General features: G+C 38.6%; 1 non-coding gene across 1 annotated transcript; it reads left to right on the forward strand.

The window, feature by feature from the left end:
• The first annotated feature begins 4,458 nt into the window (after positions 1 to 4,458).
• TRNAV-CAC (transfer RNA valine (anticodon CAC)) lies at positions 4,459 to 4,531 on the forward strand. The gene has a single exon. It is a non-coding gene; the product is annotated as a tRNA-Val (tRNA).
• The last annotated feature ends 3,075 nt before the right edge of the window (positions 4,532 to 7,606 follow it).

A 7,606-nucleotide genomic window follows, 5' to 3' on the forward strand; every position in this document is an offset into this window, starting at 1 on the left:
GCAGGATTTCAAAGGTTTCATAGTGTAGTGGTCATCACGTCTACTTCACACGCAGAAGGTCCTGGGTTCATTTCCTAGTGAAACCATACTGTTTTTGGTGTTGAAGTAATTTCCTATCTACTTGTAATATGTGAAATTCTTGGTTTCGTTGCCAAATGACAATACATTTTGGCTTCCATCACAAAGAGAACTGCGATTTTGGGTTTCTTTTTTATTGACCATTTTAGCAGAAAACATAATCCCATATTATAAAAATCCTATTTGTTTTAAAATATATAGTTCCCATAAATACAAAAGCAAACGACTAAACTATGTCGAAAAAAGTAACACATTCAATAAAAACTTCAATTTAAGCAAAATCCCTTTGTAGGAATAAAACTAGTAAAATATATCATAAAAATTGTAAATGTTTCATTAACCAAAAATACTTTCCTTCAGCAATAAAAAGGCCCCGTCAGTCACAATTCTGCTCTGCTAGCCAATACACAGTAACTTTTTGTCAGGTTTCACAGTGTAGTGGTCATCACGTCTGCTTAACACGCAGAAGGTCCTAGGTTCAATCCCCAGTGAAACCAATCTGTTCTCAGTGTTGAAATAATACGCTATCCAACTACAATATATGAAGTTCTCGGCTTTGTTGCCGAATGATGGGATGTTTTGGCTTCCATCACAAACAGAACTACAAATTATTTTTCTTTTTTTTCCCCTTGCGGTCACAACTCGTCTCTAAATGCCATTACTTTGCAGGGTTTCACAGCTTTCATAGTGGAGTGGTCATCACGTCTACTTCACACGCAGAAGGTCCTGGGTTCAATCCCCAGTAAAAACAAGCCGTTTTTGCTGTTGAAGTAATTTGCTATCAACCTGTAATATATGAAATTCTTGGTTTTGTTGCCAACTGATAATATATTTTGGCTTCCATCACCAAGAGAACTACGATTTTGGGTTTCTTTTTTATTGACCATTTTAGCAGAAAACATAATCCCATATTATAAAAATCCTGTTTGTTTCAAAATATATAGTTCCTTTAAATACAAAAGCAAACGACTAAACTATGTAGAAAAAAGTAACAAATTCAATGTAAACTTCCATTTAAGCAAAATCCCTTTGTAGGAATAAAACTGGTAAAATATGTAATAACAATTGTAAATGTTTCATTAACCAAAAATACTTTCCTTCAGCAATAAAAAGGCCCCGTCAGTCACAATTCTGCTCTGCTAGCCAATACACAGTAACTTTCTATCAAGTTTCATAGAGTAGTGGTCATCACGTGTGCTTAACACTCAGAAGGTCCTGCGTTCAATCCCCAGTAAAACCAATCTGTTCTTGGTGCTGAAATAATACCCAATTAAACTACAACATATGAAGTTCTAGGCTGTGTTGCCGAATGATGGGATGTTTTGGCTTCCATCACCAACAGAGCTACGAATTTTTTTTTTTTTTCCCTGGCGGTCAAAATTCGTCTCTAATTGCCATTACTTTGCAAGATTTCAAAGGTTTCATAGTGTAGTGGTCATCACGTCTGCTTCACATGCAGAAGGTCCTGGGTTTAATCCCCAGTGAAACCCATGTGTTCATGGTGTTGTAATAATTCCATATCAACCTGCAATATATTAACTTCTTGGCTTTGTTGCTGAATAATGGGAGGTTTTAGCTTCCATCACCAACAGAGCTACGAATTTGTTTTTTTTCCACCTGGCGGTCAAAACTCGTCTCTAATTGCCATTACTTTGAAGGAATTCAAAGGTTTCATAGTGTAGTGGTTATCACGTCTGCTTCACACGCAGAAGTTCCTGGGTTCAATCCCCTGTGAAACCAATCTGTTTTTGGTGTTGATGTAATTTCCTATTGACTTGTAATATGTGATATTCTTGGTTTCGTTGCCAAATGACAATACATTTTGGCTTCCATCACAAAGAGAACTTCGATTTTGGGTTTCTTTTTTATTGACCATTTTAGCAGAAAACATAATCCCATATTATAAAAATCCTATTTGTTTTAAAATATATAGTTCCCATAAATACAAAAGCAAACGACTAAACTATGTAGAAAAAAGTAACACATTCAATGTAAACTTCAATTTAAGCAAAATCCCTTTGTAGGAATAAAACTGGTAAAATATATAATAAAAATTGTAAATGTTTCATTAACCAAAAATACTTTCCTTCAGCAATAAAAAGGCCCCATCAGTCACAATTCTGCTCTGCTAGCCAATACACAGTAACTTTCCATCAGGTTTCATAGTGTAGTGCTCATCACGTCTGCTTAACACGCAGAAGGTCCTAGGTTGAATCCCCAGGAAAACCAATCTGTTCATGGTGTTGAACTAAAACCTTATCAACCCGCAATATATGAAGTTCTTGGCTTTGTTGCCGAATGATGGGATGTTTTGGCTTCCATCACCAACAAAGCTACGAATTTGGTTTTTTTTTTCCCTGGCGGTCAAAACTTGTCTCTAATTGCCATTACTTTGCAGGCTTTCAAAGGTTTCATAGTGTAGTGGAAATCACATCTGCTTTACACGCAGAAGGCCCTGGGTTCTATCCCCAGTGAAACCCATGTGTTCTTGGTGTTGAAATAATATCCTATCAACCTGCAATCTATAAAGTTCTTGGCTTTGTTGCCGAATAACGGGATGTTTTAGCTTCCATCACCAACAGAGCTACGAATTTGTTTTTTTTCCCCTGGCGGTCAAAACTCGTCTCTAATTGCCATTACTTTGCAGGATTTCAAAGGTTTCATAGTGTAGTTTTCATCACGTCTGCTTCACACGCAGAAGGTCTTGGGTTCAATCCCCAGTAAAAACAAGCCGTTTTCGCTGTTGAATTAATATGCTATACACCTGTAATATATGAAATTATTGGTTTTGTTGCCAACTGATAATATATTTTGGCTTCCATCACCAAAAGAACTACTATTTTGGGTTTCTTTCTTATTGACCATTTTAGCAGAAAACATAATCCCATATTATAAAAATCCTGTTTGTTTCAAAATATATAGTTCCTTTAAATACAAAAGCAAACGACTAAACTATGTAGAAAAAAGTAACACATTTAATGTAAACTTCCATTTAAGCAAAATCCCTTTGTAGGAATAAAACTTGTAAAATATGTAATAAAAATTGTAAATGTGTCATTAACCAAAAATACTTTCCTTCAGCAATAAATAGGCCCGTCAGTCACAATTCTGCTCTGCTAGCCAATACACAGTAACTTTCCATTAGGTTTCATAGAGTAGGGGTCATCACGTCTGCTTAACACGCAGAAGGTCCTGCGTTCAATCCCCAGTCAAACCAATCTGTTCTTGGTGTTGAAATAATACCCAATTAAACTACACTATATGAAGTTCTTGGCTTTGTTGCCGAATGATGGGATGTTTTGTCTTCCATCACCAACAAAGCTACAAATTTGGGGGTTTTTTCCCTGGCGGTCAAAACTCGTCTCTAATTGCCATTACTTTGCAGGCTTTCAAAGGTTTCATAGTGTAGTGGAAATCACGTCTGCTTTACACGCAGAAGTCCCTGGGTTCAATCCCCAGTGAAACAAATGTGTTCTTGGTGTTGAAATAATATCCTATCAACCTGCAATCTATAAAGTTCTTGGCTTTGTTGCCGAATAACGGGATGTTTTAGCTTCCATCACCAACAGAGCTACGAATTTGTTTTTTTTCCCCTGGCGGTCAAAAGTCGTCTCTAATTGCCATTACTTTGCAGGATTTCAAAGGTTTCATAGTGTAGTTTTCATCACGTCTGCTTCACACGCAGAAGGTCCTGGGTTCAATCCCCAGTGAAACCAATCTGTTTTGGTGCTGAAGTAATTTCCTATCGACTTGTAATATGTGAAATTCTTGGTTTCGTTGCCAAATGACAATACATTTTGGCTTCCATCACAAAGAGAACTACGATTTTGGGTTTCTTTTTTATTGACCATTTTAGCAGAAAACATAATCCCATATTATAAAAATCCTATTTGTTTTAAAATATATAGTTCCCATAAATACAAAAGCAAACGACTAAACTATGTAGAAAAAATAACACATTAAATGTAAACTTCAATTTAAGCAAAATCCCTTTGTAGGAATAAAACTTGTAAAATATGTAATAATAATTGTAAATGTTTCATTAACCAAAAATACTTTCCTTCAGCAATAAAAAGGCCCCGTCAGTCACAATTCTGCTCTGCTAGCCAATACACAGTAACTGTCCATCAGGTTTCATAGTGTAGTGCTCATCACGTCTGATTAACACGCAGAAGGTCCTAGGTTGAATCCCCAGTAAAAACTATCTGTTCATGGTGTTGAAATAAAACCCTATCAACCTGCAGTATATGATGTTCTTGGCTTTGTTGCCGAATGATGGCATCTTTTAGCTTCCATCACCAACAGAGCTACAAATTTGTTTTTTTTTCCCCTGGCGGTCAAAACTTGTCTCTAATTGCCATTACTTTACAGGGTTTCAAAGGTTTCATAGTGTAGTGGTCATCACGTCTGCTTCACATGCAGAAGGACCTGGGTTCAATCCCCAGTGAAACCAATCTGTTCTTAGTGTTGAAATGATTCGCTATCCACCTACAGTATATGAAGTTCTCGGCTTTGTTGCCGAATGACGGGATGTTTTGGCTTCCATCACAAACAGAACTACAAATTTTTTTTTTTTTTCCCTGGCGGTCAAAACTCGTCTCTAAATGCCATTACTTTGCAGGATTTCACAGGTTTCATAGTGGAGTGGTCATCACGTCTACTTCACACGCAGAAGGTCCTGGGTTCAATCCCCAGTAAAAACAAGCCGTTTTCGCTGTTGAAGTAATTTGCTATCAACCTGTAATATATGAAATTCTTGGTTTTGTTGCCAACTGATAATATATTTTGGCTTCCATCACCAAGAGAACTACGATTTTGGGTTTCTTTTTTATTGACCATTTTAGCAGAAAACATAATCCCATATTATAAAAATCCTGTTTGTTTCAAAATATATAGTTTCTTTAAATACAAAAGCAAACGACTAAACTATGTAGAAAAAAGTAACACATTCAATGTAAACTTCAATTTAAGCAAAATCCCTTTGTAGGAATAAAACTGGTAAAATATATAATAAAAATTTTAAATGTTTCATTAACCAAAAATACTTTCCTTCAGCAATAAAAAGGCCCCGTCAGTCACAATTCTGCTCTGCTAGCCAATACACAGTAACTTTCCATCAGGTTTCATAGTGTAGTGCTATCAACCTGCCATATATGAAGTTCTTGGCTTTGTTGCCGAATGACAGGATGTTTTGGCTTCCATCACCAACAGAGCTACGAATTTGTTTTTTTTCCCCTGGCGGTGAAAACTCGTCTCTAATTGACATTACTTTGCAGGATTTCAAAGGCTTCATAGTGTAGAGGTCATCACGTCTGCTTCATACACAGAAGGTCCTGGGTTCAACCCGCGTGAAACCAATCTATTTTTGGTGTTGAAGTATTTTCCTATCGACTTGTAATATATGAAATTCTTGGTTTCATTGCCAAATGACAATACATTTTGGCTTCCATCACCAAGAGAACTACGATTTAGGGTTTCTTTTTTATTGACCATTTTAGCAGAAAACATAATCCAATATTATAAAAATCCTATTAAACATACATTCCCCTTCTCAGATTTGCTATACCGGATCTTGCAGGGGGCTTTGGATGAAGGAATTATAACAAAGAAGGTTTTTGATGGCCTCTTCATTGCATCTCCCAAAATCCCCACCTTTTATCTCCTGCCCATGATCCACAAGAATCCCAAACACCCTCCGGGGCGCCCTATCGTATCCGGCATAGATGGTTTATGCGACCCTGTCTGTCGCTTTATCGACTATTATTTAAAACCTCTTGTGGAAACATTGCCATCTTATGTTAAGGATATGACGGACGTCCTGAATAGGGTCGACGGGATTTTTGTGGATTCTGATACCCTTCTTGTCACGTCGGACATAGAGTCACTTTATACCAATATTAACCATGATGATGGTCTGGAGGCAGTCCGCTTCTTTCTGAGCAATACCAACCGTGATGGCCATTTGTGTGAGCTGATCCTGGAGCTGCTCCACTTTATCCTGACACACAATTTCTTCATTTTCAAAGACCGGTTTTAATTTACAGACCAGAGGCACTGCGATGGGCGCGGCCTGTGCGCCTTCGTACGCTAATATGTTCCTCGGCCATTGGGAGAGGGGCATTTTTGGCGACGAGGGCGTGCCAGCCGCTACCCATGCGCAGTGCTGGTTAAGATATATTGATGATGTTTTTGTTTTGTGGCAGGGTACCGTGGAGCAGCTCTCGGACTTTATGGGTGTTTTAAACCATAATTCATTGAACCTTAAGCTCACTTTTAGATATGATTTACAGTCTATTGATTTTTTGGATATTATGATTGGAGTTGACCGTGGTCGGCAACTACAGACGAATGTCTTTAGGAAGCCTACCTCGGTCAACTCCCTTTTACATGCCTCATCTTCTCATCCTGTTAGTACCATCCAAGCCATCCCGGTTGGGCAATTTCTCAGAATGAGGCGGATATGCTCTACATCTGATAATTTTCAGTCCCAGGCCAATGATCTAACATCGAGATTGGTTAATAGGGGATATAGCCGTCGTGTCATAAAGAAGGGGTACAATAGGGCAAAGAATACTAATTAACAGGAGCTTCTGCAGCCATCTAGTCAGGCGAATACGGGGGCAGGAGAGGCTCGATTCATATCTGCGTGCAACCATGAATGGCATAACATGCGTGCCATATTAAACAAACACTGGCCGATACTAAAATCTGATCCTACCCTAAGGGATTTGGTCCCTGATTATCCTCTAATGACGGCACGCCGTTCCAAAAATCTATGAGATTTTCTCGTACATAGTCATTACGTTCCTGTGATTTCCCATCCCTTTGGTTCTACTAATCCTATTCGTGGGTGTTTTCCCTGCGGTCGCTGTCTTGCGTGCACCAATGTCTCTCGCAGTAAGACCTTTTCCACCGCAGATGGTAGTCGGACATTTGATATTAGGTGTTACATCTCATGCGCAACTTCCTATGTTATCTATTATGCTAAATGTAGTTGCCCTAAGATATACATAGGTTTAACTTCTAGGGAATTGCGGGTGAGAGTGCGTGAACATGTGAGAGACATTGGTGCTGCCAAGACGGTGACCGATATTTCTACTCTTAAGACCCTTCCTAGGCATTTTCGGAACCATCACGGATGTAATGCGAGATCATTGCGTGTCATAGGGATAGATGTCGTACATGGCGGCAATAGGGGCGGGAACCTTAAAAAGATCCTCGCCCAAAAAGAAACCAAATGGATCACCCTACTGGGTACTATGGCTCTGTCTGGTCTGAATGAGTCCCTTAGCTTTGCCCCCTTCCTTTAGACCCCTGTCCTCCTCCCCCCCCCCTTTTTTTGCTAGATATGGTTTTTTACCACCTATGCAATTTTTTACCTCTGTTTTTATATTCTAATTTTATTGCTGCAAGTGTTTTATGCCATTTTGTGCCCTTTTCTTTGCAGCTTCCATCTTCTGCTCCCTATGGATCACTGCCTCTGTTAATATGACTACCTGAATACATCGTGCATCTGGACTATGATTAC

The sequence above is a fragment of the Anomaloglossus baeobatrachus genome, chromosome 2 (genome assembly GCF_048569485.1).
Source record: "Anomaloglossus baeobatrachus isolate aAnoBae1 chromosome 2, aAnoBae1.hap1, whole genome shotgun sequence".
In the NCBI taxonomy this organism is placed as follows: Eukaryota; Metazoa; Chordata; class Amphibia; order Anura; family Aromobatidae; genus Anomaloglossus; species Anomaloglossus baeobatrachus.